At 42.7% G+C, this 14,597-nt stretch overlaps 1 protein-coding gene and 2 pseudogenes across 1 annotated transcript in view; 2 read left to right on the top strand and 1 right to left on the bottom strand.

Annotated features, from left to right (window-relative positions):
• Window positions 1-13,322, top strand: part of LOC128597462 (growth hormone-regulated TBC protein 1-like) — a 113,034-nt pseudogene extending 99,712 nt beyond the window's left edge.
• The window catches only part of C2H9orf85 (chromosome 2 C9orf85 homolog), a 237,403-nt gene that overhangs the window by 26,286 nt on the left and 196,520 nt on the right, over window positions 1-14,597 (bottom strand). The window lies entirely within an intron of this gene.
• LOC128574397 (MARCKS-related protein-like) lies at window positions 13,485-14,092 on the top strand (annotated as a pseudogene).

The following is a 14,597-nucleotide window of genomic DNA, read 5'->3' as shown; positions in this document are numbered from 1 at the left end:
AAGTAGCTAGGACTAGAGGAGCCCACGGCAACACCCGGCTATTTTTGTTGTTGCAGTTGTCATAGTTGTCACAGCAACCTCCAGCTCTTGCACTTAGGCGATTCTCTTGCCTCACCTGAGTAGCTGGGATTATAAGTGCCTGCCACAACACCAGCTATTTTTTTTGTTGCAGTCTGGCAGGGCCACGTTCGAACACACCACCCTCAGTATGTGGGGCTGGCGCCCTACTCACTGAGCCACAGGTGCCACACACATCTTTGTGATAGTATTTCCCCCCATACATCTTAGTTTCAGTATTTTCCCCATCTGGCATTGTTTAAAAGTCAGTCCAGGAACAGTTGGTACCTCCCGGTCTGTTTCCCAGGGAGTTAGCCAAACAAGAAACTTGGAGTGAACTAGAAGCAAGAAATTAATTAATACTTTCCCATCTATCTTGGGAGTGAACTAGACTTATTTCATTTTGTTGAGGGCTTGCAGTCCAGAAATTTGTCAGGAGTTAACTGGTATTTTTGTATTTTAGCCTAGGCCTAATGAGTCCCTGTGGTACCACTCTATCAAACCCCAGTCATTAATGAGCTTCTCTAACCAAGTGTCCTGTCTCCTTTTTCACCTCAAAAATAACTGAAATCTTGGCATACTTTCGCTTCTCACTGCAGTTCTGAGGCTTTGATCAAATGCTAAGCTTCTGACATTTTTGCTCCTAACTCAATGAATTTGAGCCACACTTAGTTCTTAGTGGTTAGTGGGAGGTAAGAGGAAATTCAGCCAGAACCTGAAAAAGAAATCATCTGAGGAAATAGAATCTAAATGTAAAATTATACACTATTTATTTATGCTTTTGTAGAATTAAAAAAAAGCCTTCAATGTCATTTGTTTTGCTATGTTTTGTTTTGTTTCGTTTGGAGACCGGGTCTTGCTCTGACTCGCAGGCTAGAACACAGTGACATCAACACAGCTCACTGCAACCTCAAATTTCTGGGCTCAAGTGATCCTCCTGACCCCGAGTTGCTAGGGCTACAGCATGCACCATCCATTCATTTTTTTGTAGAGATGAGTCTTTCTATGTTACCTAGGCTGGTCTCAAACTCCTAGGCTCAAGCAATCCTCCAACCTCAGCCTTCCAAACTGCTGGAATTATGGGTGTGAGCCACTGCCCTCAGCCTTTCACTTTTACAATATTTGCCAAAATTCCATAGTCCAATTTGATGGGCATGTGCAATGGAATGGTGACCATCTAAATTTATTTTATTTTAGAGATGGAGTCATACTTTGTTGCCCTCAGTGGAGTGTCATGGTATTAGAGCTCACAGCAACCTCAAACTTTTGGGCTTAAGCGATTCTCTTGCCTCAGCCTCCCATGTAGCTCGGACTACAGGCACCCACCACAATGCCTGGCTATTTTTAGAGGTGTGGGTCTCGCCCTGGCTCAGGCTGGTCTGGAACTTGTTAGCTCAGGCAATCTCCCAGCTCCCAGAGTGCTAGGAATACGGGCGTAAGCTACCGTGCCCAGCCCTGACCATCTAAATTTAAAAGAAGAAAATTCACACATATAGGAGGAATGATTTGAATTTCCATCCACCTGAAGGTAAGTCTTATCAACATCAAATGGTTTATGGTGAGGGGAACAGAAATTTTATAAATATGTCCACCTGTGTTCTTGAAGCAGCCTGACAACAGCAGCGAATGAGACAGCGGAATGGAAAAAGCAGCAGCGCAGGATGAACATTTAATTGATCTGGTGACTTCTAGATTTCAAAAAGTTTGGAAGACCAAGCATTATGGAAAATATCTTAGCTTCCTCTTTCCAAGATGCTCTTGGCCACTAAATTAATGTTCTTGTGGAAGACATCTGCTTGTAGGTGATGACAGAGAAATGAAATGAGAATATAGCATGAATCTGCCCCCGGTTCCCTACTCTGCCAGCCATTACTAGTACATGTGGGTGTTAATTTGGTAGTTGTCCCAGATTTCATAAAAACAAGGATAGCTTTCAGTTAAAAATGGCAACTTGAGGATACATTTAACTACCCTTCATTTCATCCATTTTTTCCTATTGAAATAACCTACAGATATTATAAATAGGGAACATCTTTTAGCACCACTGATAATTAAGAAATAAAGGAATCTTTGCTAAAGACCATAAGCTGAGGCCATGAGGAAAAGACTCTTAGGCTAGGCACAGTGGCTAACACCTGTAATCCTAGCACTCTGCCAGCCTGAGGCAGGTGGATTACTTGAGCTCATGAGTTCTAGAACAACCTGAGAAAGAGCAAGACCCTGTCTCTAAAATAGCCAGGCATTGTGTCAGGCACCCAAGTACTCAGGAGGCTGAGGCAAGAGGATTGCTCAAGCCTAAGAGTTTGAGGTTGCTGTGATCTATGATGCCACACCACTCTACTGAGGGTGACAAAGTGAGATGGAAAGGAGAGGAAAGGAAAGGAGATAGATGGAGAGGAGAGGAGAGGAGAGGGGAGGAGAGGGGAGGGGAGGGGAGGGGAGGGGAGGGGAGAGGAGGAAGGAAGGAATCCAAAATGAGAAAAGACTAAAGAAATAGAAAACCTGATTGTCAAATTTCAAACAAATCAATGAATTAGAACCCTGAGAGCTTCCGGACCCAAAAATGAAAGATTATTTCGAGGCATGAGCCGGAAAAAGGAAAAAGGAAAATGAAGTCCCGGTTCTGTGTGATCAATGTGGCTTTTATTCCACCTGGGTGCAGGTGGGGTGAAATTCCTAACTGGGAAGAAATCTACGTGGGCTATGGCAGGTGGAGATTTTAAAGGGTTAGAGAGGCAGGGATTGGGCCATTCACTATTTCCTTGGGAAGGACAAGTACTCGATGATTCCTGGCAAGGCTAATTCTACCTGGGCTGGTCAGTAATTTGATTCTATCAAACCCAAGTCCCCAGCAATCTTCCCAGAATTTAGGGTGAAACATAAAGAAATAAAAAAGGGTGACTCAGCACCTGTGGCTCAAGCGGCTAAGGCACCAACTACATACACCTGAGCTGGTGGGTTCAAATCCAGCCCGAGCCTGCCAAACAACAATGACAGCTGCAACCAAAAAATAGCCGGGCGTTGTAGCAGGCGCCTGTAATCCCAGCATCTTGGGAGGTGGAGGCAGGAGAATCGCTTGAGCCCAGGAGTTGGAGGTTGCTGTGAGTTGTGATGCCATGGCACTCTACCCAGGGCGACAGCTTGAGGCTCTGTCTCAAAAAAGAAAGAAAGAAAAGAAATAAAAAAGGGAAGGGGGGGAGCTATGAATAAATCCAAAAGATTCAATATATATATAACAAAACTATCAGAGTCAGTTTAAGAGTTTAAGTAATACCAACACTTTAGGAAGCCAAGGTAGGAGGATTGCTTGAGCCCAGGAGTTCCAAACCAGCTTGAGCAACATAGTGAGACACCCCTCTCTCCACAAAAAAAAATGTTTAAAAATTAGCTGGAAGCAGTGGGACATACTTATAATCCCAGCTACTTGGGAGGCTGATGTAGAGAGATCACTTGAGCCCCGGAGTTCAAGGTTACCCTGAACTATGGTGATGCCACTGCACTCAAGCCTGGGTAACATACAAGACTCTGTCTCTAAAAAGGAAAGAGGGCAGTGCCTGTGGCTCAAAGGAGTAAGGCACCGGCCCCATTTGCCGGAGGTGGTGGGTTCAAACGCAGCCCCAGCCAAAAAAAGAAAGAAAGAAAGAGATAACCATGTGAAATTAATATATTGGAGACCTGAAAGTATTTGAAAGTTAACTTAAGTGCTAGATTGTAAAAAGACCAATCATACAAACTACTAGAAAATATTTTTTAAAAGCAAAATATGCAAAAGTATCCATCTATAACCACAGATTTGACAGATCACATAATGTACTTAAAAATCCTCAATATAAATCTGGTAATATATTTGAAAATTCTTTTTTTTTTTGAGACAGAATCTCACTTTGTTGCCCTCAGTAGAGTGCTGTAGCATCACAGCTCACAGCAACCTCAAACTCTTGGGCTTAAGCAATTCTCTTGCCTCAACTACAGGCACCTGCCACTGCCACAATGCCCAGCTACTTTTTTTTTTTTGGCAGGCCCGGGCTGAGTTCAAACCCACCAGCCCTGGTGCATGTGGCCGGCACTCTACCCACTGAGCTACGGACACTGGCATATTTGAAATTCTTAAAGGAAAACATGAATTATAAGTGCTATATAAAATTAATAAATATAAAATTTAAAAATTTACTTAAAAAGTAGGGAAAGCTCAAATATTTAATTTTGATACAAGAAATTTAAAATTAAGTGAAGCAACTTGCCCAAAGTCATACCTTTTATAAGAAGCAGAGCATGAATTTGAAATTTTACAGCATCTAAAAAAAGTAGAAAGCTTTCCAACTTATTTTAAGAACTTCCATAATGGTGAGAGCAAACCTGACCAAAATAGCAAATGCACACACACACACACACACACATGCTCCATGTAATTAATTCCACTTTATATAGATGAAAAAAAGCAGAAATAAAACACTCGAAAATCAAGTGCATACTAAAATAAAATAGGAATACATTATTTAGTAAAGCAAGGATCGTTCCATCTTAGACGATCTATATTTTATCAGTATATCATGGGAGAAGAATTTATTACAATTTGATAAATTTGATATATCTGTGAAATGCACTTGATATAAGTCAACATCATTTTGTGATGAAAATTCTAAACTTTTTTTTTAATTTCAGAATGATAGGAACATGCAAATGATTAGATTACATTGTTTGCATTTGCTAGGTAAGGACCCTGTTGTACTTGTGTCCAGCACCCAGGAGGTACATTGTGCCCATTAGGTGGGAGCACACTGATCACTCCTCCCTCCCCTCCCTCCTCCCCCCTCCCTCTTCCCTCAACTTGAATGAAATTTTTTCTTTTACGTGGGAACATTTTCTTAATACAGTGAGACTTGTTTGTTTTTCTTATTTTCTTTTTTCTTTTTTTTTAAAAAAGCATTCAGGACCATAGTTAGGTGAAACCTAGATATTATTTCCACTGAAGTTTGGAATGTTTGTTATGATTTTCAATATTCTTACAGAAAAAGGAATGATTATAATAGGGATTGTATTTTGGTAACTATTACACTGAAACATTTCAATACTCCCCTCCCTGACCATAAATCCTGTTTCTGACAGCCTCTCACCCTTGTGAGACTTACAAGTGCAGGGCAGAAAACAGTTGCTGAAGAAGTTTTCCTAAATTCTGGTGGTTCCCGTTTAACATATGAAGAGTTAATTTCTACAAATAAGAGCATGGAGTCCCTCGCATAGAGTAGAGAAGATACCAGTGTTCATCATGGTAGTTTAACAATTGATCATAATCAGGGGACACTGAGAAAGTCACAGTCTACATATTTCTTTCTGCCTGAGGTTGGAGGTTGGATGATGGAGAAGAGGAAAGGAAATGGCGTGGTCAGATAATAAGTTCAGAGTTCTCCTCTGTGAAGGTTGTGTAAAAAGATGGTAGGAATTGAGAAGCTCACGAAGAGCAAGAAGTTTTTCCCTACATATTTGGGATTTGTAGAGGAAGCCAGGCTGGGGGCTCCAAACAGCCTATAGCTGTTGAGTAAAGTTGAAAGGTCAGATTGACACAGATGGGTACACAGAGCTTTAACTTACCATATTTTATCAAAGCTAAGTCACCTTCAATTGAAAAATATTATAAAGAAAAATTGTGTCAATTAAACTATGATATGCTTCTAAGACATAGTCCAATTTTGAATACAGTATAATGTGGGAAAAATGCACAGGAGTCTGGAGTTGTTCAGCATCTGAGTGCAGTCCTCAGAATTACTCATAACCTACTTCCCCTTCATTCATTTTTATTCCAAAGTTAACATTTTTGCTCGAACCAGCTCAGACATAACCACAGATTTTTCCACCAGGGAACTTGGCCCATTGTCTTAAATCATTTGAGATCCCATGTCTGTTCCCTTCACTTCCAGGTTGATCCTTCTCCTGTACAGAGCATACTTCAAAACTTTCTTGCTCACATGGTTCTGGGGCCAATTATGACATGTGAAAAACAAGAAGAATTGACCACAAGAAAGATCTCCAGGAGGAGAATGTACTTGACATCAGCATAAAAGGAATATAAACATCAGAAAAGTAAGACTTTTGGGGGGGGCGGGGCGGTGGCACCTATGCCTCAACGGAGTAGGGCGCCAGCCCCATATGCCAGAGGTGGCAGGTTCAAACCCAGCCCCGGCCAAAAACTGCAAAAAAAAAGTAAGACAGATGAAGGCAGAGCAATTGTTCAAATGAGTTCAGCATGCCATGTTAACAACTCAAAATGCTAAAAACAAAAGCCAAACCTTTGTGCAAAAGTATAGCTTTTCATAATGTTACATTATAATTTGCGTTTCATGTGTATGAATGAATAATGTGTTTTCTTCATACAGGTGGGCTATTATTAGGTGGGATTTCTGAAGGCAGGCTCTAGGAGACTGAAAGGGGCACACTTAACAGGTGATTGTCTAGCTATTTATAGCAGCCACTGCCTTGACCCAAGATTTGCAGATATTACCACTCTGGGAAAATGCCAACAGTCTGGTTTGTTTCCTACCTTGCTGGCTTCTCCTTCTTGGTCTCCTTTACTTGCAACACTTCTTCTTCCAGATTACTAAAATATAGAGAACTTCCATAATTCTTTTCTTTTCTTTCTTTCTTTTTTTTTTTTGAGACAGTCTCACTATGTCACCCTCTATAGAGTACTGTGGCATCACAGCTCACAGCAACCTCATATTCTTGGGCTTAAGGGATGTTCTTGGCTTAGTTTCCTGAGTAGCTGGGACTACAGGTGCCCACCACAACCCCTGGCTATTTTTTGGCTGTAGTTGTTATTGTTCTTTAGCAGGCCTGAGCCAGGCTGGACCCTGCCAGCCCTGGTGTATGTGACCAGCGCCCAAGCTGCTGAGCTACAGGCACTGAGCCAGAGACATCCTTTTTTCTTCACTTACTGTTTTTCAAAGAGTCCTCCATGTTTATGTGAACAGCTATATTTAATTCATCTGCATGGTTCTGTGGTGTTCCACTGTGTAACTGTGTTGTTTGTCCATTTTTCTACATTCTATAAACCTGTGACTTATTTCCAGTTACTCGTTAGTACAAACCCTTGCTTCTGTGAACATCGTTGCGCGTGTCTGCTGTCCACAGTCCACAAGGTTCTCTAGGCCCCAAAGTCTGCACTTAGGAAGAAATTGTCCAGTCACAGAGTGTGTGCAAGTTGATATTTACCAGATAATGCTATCTTGTCATCCTCTATACACTACCACAAAGAGTTTCTTTTACTCCTCAGGCCCAACAAAACACAACTTTTAAATTTTTACTAACCTAGTGGGTTGAAAGTATTATCTCGTTCATGTTTTGAATTTGTCTTTCTAAGAATAATAAAACCATGTTTTTGAATGCTTTCTCATAATGCATGACCATGTATTTTGCCCAATTTTATATTAGAATATACCCTCATATATGTAATATATAATAAAAATGGAGATAGAATATTTTTGAGATAGAGTCTCACTATGTCTTGTTTTCTTTCTTTCTCAGAAGATTCTTTCTATATTCTGTTTTTTGGGTTTTTTTGTTTTTTGTTTTTGTTTTTTGTAGAGACAGAGTCTCACTGTACCGCCCTCAGGTAGAGTGCCGTGGCGTCACACGGCTCACAGCAACCTCTAACTCTTGGGCTTCAGCGATTCTCCTGCCTCAGCCTCCCGAGCAGCTGGGACTACAGGCGCCCGCCACAACGCCCGGCTATTTTTTTGTTGCAGTTTGGCTGGGGCTGGGTTTGAACCCGCCACCCTGTGCATATGGGGCCGGCGCCCTACTCACTGAGCCACAGGCGCCGCCCCAGTTACAAAAATTCTTAAATTTAATGTATTCAAATTTATCATTTTTATGTTTTCTTAGTAGCACAGAAACCCCTGCTTACTCCGCTGTCATAAAGATAATTACCTGTATTTTTTTCAAATAGTATTGACGTTTTGGATTTCATGTGTAAGCCTTTAATACTAATACTGGTGTTTGAATATCATGAGGCACGGATCCAATTCATTTTCTTTTTTTTTGAAGACAGAGTCCCATGATGTTGCCCTCAGTTGATTGCTTTGGCATTGCAGCTCACAGCAATCTCAAACTCCTGGGCTCAAGTGATTCTCTTGCATCAGCCTCCCAAGTAGCTGGGACTACAGGCACCCACCACAACGCCCAGATATTTTTAGAGACCGGTCTTGTTCTTGCTCAGGCTGGTCTTGAATCTGTGAGCTCAGGCAATCTCCCCCCCCTCTCCCTCCCAGATTGCTAGGATTACAGGCATGAGCCACCACGCCTGGCCAAAGAATCCAATTCAGGTTTGTTTGTTTGTTTTTTGAGACAGAGTCTCACTATGTCACCCTCAGTAGAGTGCCACAGCGTCACAGCTCACAGCAACCTCCAACTCTTAGACTTAAGCAATTCTCTTGCCTTAGCCTCCTTAGTAGCTGGGACTACAGGTACCCAGCACAACACCTGGCTATCTTTTTTTTTTTTTTTTTTTTGGTTGTAGTTGTTGTTGTTTGGCAGGCCTGGGCTGGATTCTAACCCACCAGCTCTGGTATATGTGGCTGGTGCCCTAACTGCTGAGCTACAGGGGCTGAGCCAATTCAAGTTTTTTTTATAGACAGAGTCTCACTTTATCACTGTTAGTAGAGTGCCATAGGATCATAGCTTACAACAAACTCAAACTCACGGCACAAGCAATCCTGTTGTCTCAGCCTCCCAAGTAGCTGGGACTACAAGTGCACTAATTTTTCTTTTTTCTTTTCTTTTCTTTCCTTTCTCTTTTGAGACAGGGTCTCACTTTGGCACCTTTGGTAAAGTGCTGTGGCGTCATAGCAACCTCAAACTCTTGGGTTCAAATGATACTCCTGCCTCAGCCTCCCATGTAGTTGGGACTACTGGCACCCACCATAACGCCTGGCTATTTTTTAGAGATGGGATCTTGCCTTTGCTTAGGCTGGTTTCCATTTCCTGAGCTCAGACAATCCACCTGAGTAGGCCTCCCAAAGTGCTAGAATTACAGGAATGAGCCACCATGCCTGGCCTTAATTTTTCTACAAAGTGGTCTCACTTTTGCTCCGGCTGCTCTTGAACTCCTGGCTTCAAGTGATCCTCCAACTTTGGCCTCCCAAAGTACTAAGATTTCAGGTAAATGGCATCTTTTAAAATTTATGTTAGTGATTTATTGATAATATTCAGGAAGGCAATTAGTTTTGGACACTAGCATTGTATCCAGAAACATTGTTAAAATATTTTTTAAATAAACATGTCAACATTTTATTAAAATCTTGCATGCATTTAAAACAAAATGCTCCTTGTGGATCAATAAAAATATTTATTCCTGGAAGAGACATTTTGTTGAAGAATAAATAAATACACATGGTTTGACTAAACACGAAATAAAGAACAGTCTCTACTAGATCCTTGACTGGCAGTCAGCTGATAGTCAACAGTGTGGGTTGCTACTTACCCAGGACAAGTTTTTATTCTATCAAAATTCATTACAAACTGGAAAAAGGGTTTATTAAAAATGTTAATTATTTCCCAGAAAGAAGATATGAATTACAGCATGCAAAAGGATTATGTCCCAGATCTTTTTTTTTATTTTGTACAAGAATCAGCACATCACCAAGTAGATCTTCAAACTTCTACACTTGTTCATCTCCAATTCATTCTCCAATAGGTAGCCCTATTTTTACAGCACTCGTCTCAAGCTAATGCTTTTACTGCTAATGGCTAGCAAAACCACACTGTCCTTGGACAGAAGCCAAACTCCTGAAGTGTCCATTAGTGCTTGGTTGCTTAGAAGCACCTCCCATCACTCCTGCTCTTGTCCTCAGGACTACAAGGACAATGGCTTTCTCTCAGCTTTTGAAACAAAAAATGTTCCCTTGCTTTGTCAAGTATTTCTACAAGCTCTTTCCTCTGCCTGAGATTCTCTTTCTTCCCCATCTTCTTCATCCTTCACAGCTCAGCTTATAGTCCCCAACTCCCCCATAGGAGTTAGTGTGCCTTCATTGTTTCTATTCACTCCCAATTTCTCTCTTACCACCTTACCAGTATTCATGGAATTTTTCCCTATTAATTATTATTACTTTTTTTTTGAGACAGAGACTCGCTCTGTCACCCAGGCTAGAGTACAGTGACAGGAGCCACAATGCTCGGCTATTTTTAGAGACCAACCTCATTCTGGCTCAGGTTGGTCTCAAACTCCTGAGCTCAGGTAATCTACCCACCCTCCCAGAGTGCTGGGATTACAGGTGTGAGCCACCATGCCCAGCCCTATTTTTATTTCTTTTGAGTAAATGCGTAGGAATGAGTTTGCTGGGTCACATGATCAATATGTGTTTATCTTTGTTGGGAAACTTACACTCTTTTCCAAAGAAGCTGTGCCATTTTACATTCCCACCAACAATGAATGAGAATTCTAGGTACTTTCCATCTTCACCATTACTTGCTATTGTCAAGTTTTTTTTTGTTTTTTTTTTTTTTTGCAGTTTTTTTGGCCAGGGCTGGGTTTGAACCTACCACCTCCGGCATATGGGGCTGGCGCCATACTCCTTTGAGCCACAGTCACCTCCTAGTCAAGTTTGTTTTTTAAAAAATTTTATCTTAGCCATGCTAGTAGGTATACTTTGGTTTCTCATTGTACTTTCGATCTGTATTTAGCACTGGGGGCGAAGGCTGACACCTGTAATCCTAGCACTCTGGGAGGCCAAGGCAAGTGTATGGCTTATACTGATGAGTTAGAAACCAGCATGAGCAAGAGTGACACCTTGTCTGCACTAAAAAAAAACTACCCAGGCCTCATGGTGGGTCTCTGTTGTTCCAGCTGCTTGGGAGGCTGAATAAAGAGGATCACTTAAGCCCAAGACACTGAGGTTGCTGTGAGCTATGATGATGCCACGGCACTCTACCCAGAGCACAAAGTGAGACTCTGTCTCAAAAAAAAAAAAAATTACATTTCATTAATGACATTGACCATCTTTTCACGTGCTTATTTGTCATCTCTATATCTTCTCTGGGGAAATTTCTGGCTGGTTTTTTGGTTTAAAGTTTTGTTTCTTGGATACAGAGTATAACTCTGTTGCTCCAAGTAGCAGTATCTTAGCTCCCTGCAACCACAAACTCCTGCTGGAGCAATCCTCCTGCCTCAGCCGCCCAAGTAGCTGGGACTACAGGCTCATGTCATAATGCCTGACTAATTTTTCTATTTTTGTAGAGAGAGGTCTCCATCTTGCTCAGGCTGCTCTCAATCTCCTGAGCATAAGCAATCCTCCCATCTCTGCCTCTCAGAGTGCTAGGATCACAGAGGAGAGCCACCTGTACCTTGCCACTTTAACCATTTTTTTTTTTTCCAAATTGGACTATTTATTTTCATGTCATTGGGCTTTAAGAATTCTGTATATTTTCTGAATATAAATGCTTTATCAGACATGAGATTTACAGATATTTTCTACTAGGCTCATTTTTTCATTCTAGTAATTGCGTTTTGGAAAACAAAAGTTTTTAGTTTTGATGAAGTTCAATTTATCGGGTTTTTCTTTTTTTCTTTTATGGATCATGTTTTGATCTAAGAACTCTTTGCTTAACTCACAATCACAAAAAGTTCTCTTATGTTTTGTTCTGAAAGATTAATAGTTTTATGCTTTATATTTGATTCTATAATGCACTTTTAGTGAAGTTTTGCATAAAGTGTGAGTTATGGGTGAAGGTGTATTTTTATTCCTCTGGCATAGGTAACTGAGCATCATTTGTTGAAGAAACTATCCTTTCTTGACCTTTGCCAAAAGTCTATTAACCACATTTAATAGAGATGAAAGTCTGTTTGCTTTCATTATGGTCAGCAAACCTACATTATATGATTTCTATTTTTTTAATAGATTTAGAGGATACAAGTTGAATTCTGTTACATGTATACATTGTATAGTGGTAAAGTCTGGGCTTTCGGTGTACGTTGTACCCCACAGGATACCCCGTTGTATCCCTCCCCCTAATACCCTCCCCCTTATGAGTCTCCAATATCCGTTATACCAGTGGTCCCAATCTTTTAGGCACCAGGTACCAGTTTCATGGAAGACAATTTTTCCACAGACAGTGGCAGGGGGATGGTTTTAGGATGATTCAAGAGAATTAAACTTATTTTGCACTTTATGTCTACTACTATTATATTGTAATATATAATGAAATAATTATACAACTCACCATATTGAAGAACCAATGGGAGCCCTGAGCTAGTTTTCCTGCAACCAGGCAGTTCCACCCTGCATTTGGAGCTGCTCCTCATCACCACCAGCTCCACTTCAGATCATCAGGCATTAGATTCTCATGAGGAACACACAACCTAGATCCCTCACACGTACCGTTGGCAGTAGAGTTCACACTACCATGAGGATCTAATGCCACCACTGATCTGATAGGAGGCAGAGCTCAGGTGGTGATGAAGCAATGGGGAGCAACTGTAAACACCGGTGAAGCTTCTCTGGCTTACCTGCTCTTCACCTGCTGCTGTTCAGCCTGATTCCTAACAGGCAAAGGACCAGTACCCACCATGGCCCTGGGGTTGGGGACCAAAGCATTATATCACTCTATAGTGGTATAATGTCCTTGTATAGCCATAGTTTAGCTTCCACTTATAGGTGAGAACATGCGGCATTTATTTTTCTGTTCCCAAGTTATTTCTCATAGGAGAATTGCGTCCAGTTCCATCTAAGTTGCTGCAAAAGACATTATTTTATTCTTTATTGTGACTAGGTAGTACTCCATATAGAATACTCCACATTTTCTATATCCACTCATCAGTTGATGGGCGCTTAAGTTGATTCCATATCTTTGCAATTGTGAATTGTGCGTAATAAACACACAAGTGCAGGTATCTTGTTGATATAATGATTTTTTTTTTCTTTGAGTAGATACTCAGTAGTGAGATTGCAGGATTGAATCATAGATCTACCTTAAGTTCTTTGAGAAATCTCCATGCTGATCTCCATAGAGGTTGCACTAATTTACATTCCCATCAACAGTTTATAAGTTTGTTCACGTTTCATAGAATCCATGTCAACATCTAGTTTGTCAACTTTTTAGTAATGGCCATTCTAATTAGAGTAAGATAGTATTTCACTGTGGTTTTAATTTGAATTTCTCTGATGATTATTGATGTTGAGCATTTTTCCATGTCTGTGTGACCTTTTGTAGATCTTCTTTTGAAAAATGAATGTTTTGATTCTGGCGCGGAGCGGAGCAGCGGCGGGCGTAGCTAGCGGGTCGGCCGCGAAGCGGGGGTGCAGCTCGGTTTCCCCCCGACACCCCTCCCCCTCACGCGCCAGCCCCACCCCTCCTCCAGCCAGGCCGACCCTGTCCAACTATTCCCTGCGGCACGAGCCCGAGGTGGCTCTGGGCGGCCCCCAGCAGACTCCCCCATCATGGGCAGCCAGAGCTCCAAGGCTCCCCGGGGCGACGTGACCACCGAAGAGGCAGCAGGCGCTTCCCCTGCGAAGACCAATGGACAAGAGAATGGCCACGTGAAAAGCAATGGAGACTTATCCTCCAAGGGTGAAGGGGAATCACCTCTCCCCCCCGTGAACGCAACAGATGAGGCAGCCGGGGCGACCGGCGATGCCATCGAGCCAGCACCCCCTAGCCAGGGAGCTGAGGCAAAGGGGGAGCCCCCCCCGAAGGAGATCCCCAAGAAGAAGAAGAAATTTTCTTTCAAGAAGCCTTTCAAATTGAGCGGCCTGTCCTTCAAGAGAAATCGGAAGGAGGGTGGGCGTGATTCTTCTGCCTCCCCACCCACAGAGGAAGAGCAGGAGCGGGGGAGATTGGTGCCTGCAGCGACGAGGGCAGTGCCCAGGAAGGGAAGGCTGTTGCCACCCCCGAGAGCCAGGAGCCCCAGGCCAAGGGGGCAGAGGCTAGTGCTGCCTCCAAGGGAGGAGACACAGAAGTGGAGGCAGGGCCCCAGGCTGCAGAGCCGTCCACTCCCTCGGGGCTGGAGAGTGGCCCTACATGGGCCAGCGTTGAGCAGAATGAGTAGCGGGGTGGGGGCAGGTAGGTGGTCTCTAAACTGCAAGAACGGTGCTGTCCTTGTGAGGTCACTGCCTGGACCTGGCGCCCTGGCTGCCTTCCTGTGCCCAGAAAGGGGCTGTTGCCCCCTCCCAGCCACATTCCCTCTCCTCCTTTCCCTCCTGTGGATTCTCCCATCAACCATCTGGTCATCCTCTTAAGGCCAGTTGAAGATGGTCCCTTACAGCTTCCCAAGTTAGGGTAGTGATGTGAAACGCTCCTGTCCCCAGCCCTTCCCCCTCTCTCCCTGCCCTACCCCTGGAGAAGGCAATTGTGGTTTTCTTCCCCAGTTCTTTTCCAAGTAGGTTTTGTTTATCCTGTTTCCCAAAACCCTGAGCCAGAAGTGGGGTGCTTACACTCCCAAACCTTGAGCGTCCAGCCTTTCCCCATTTTTAGTCTCTTGTGCTGTGCCTAGTGGTGCATGGGCTGGGGAGGACACTGCCCTGTCTAGGTTTTATAAATGTCTTACTCAAGTT

Source organism: Nycticebus coucang, chromosome 2, assembly GCF_027406575.1.
Source record: "Nycticebus coucang isolate mNycCou1 chromosome 2, mNycCou1.pri, whole genome shotgun sequence".
NCBI classification, from domain to species: Eukaryota; Metazoa; Chordata; class Mammalia; order Primates; family Lorisidae; genus Nycticebus; species Nycticebus coucang.
This window is presented reverse-complemented; position numbering and strand designations above follow the sequence as displayed.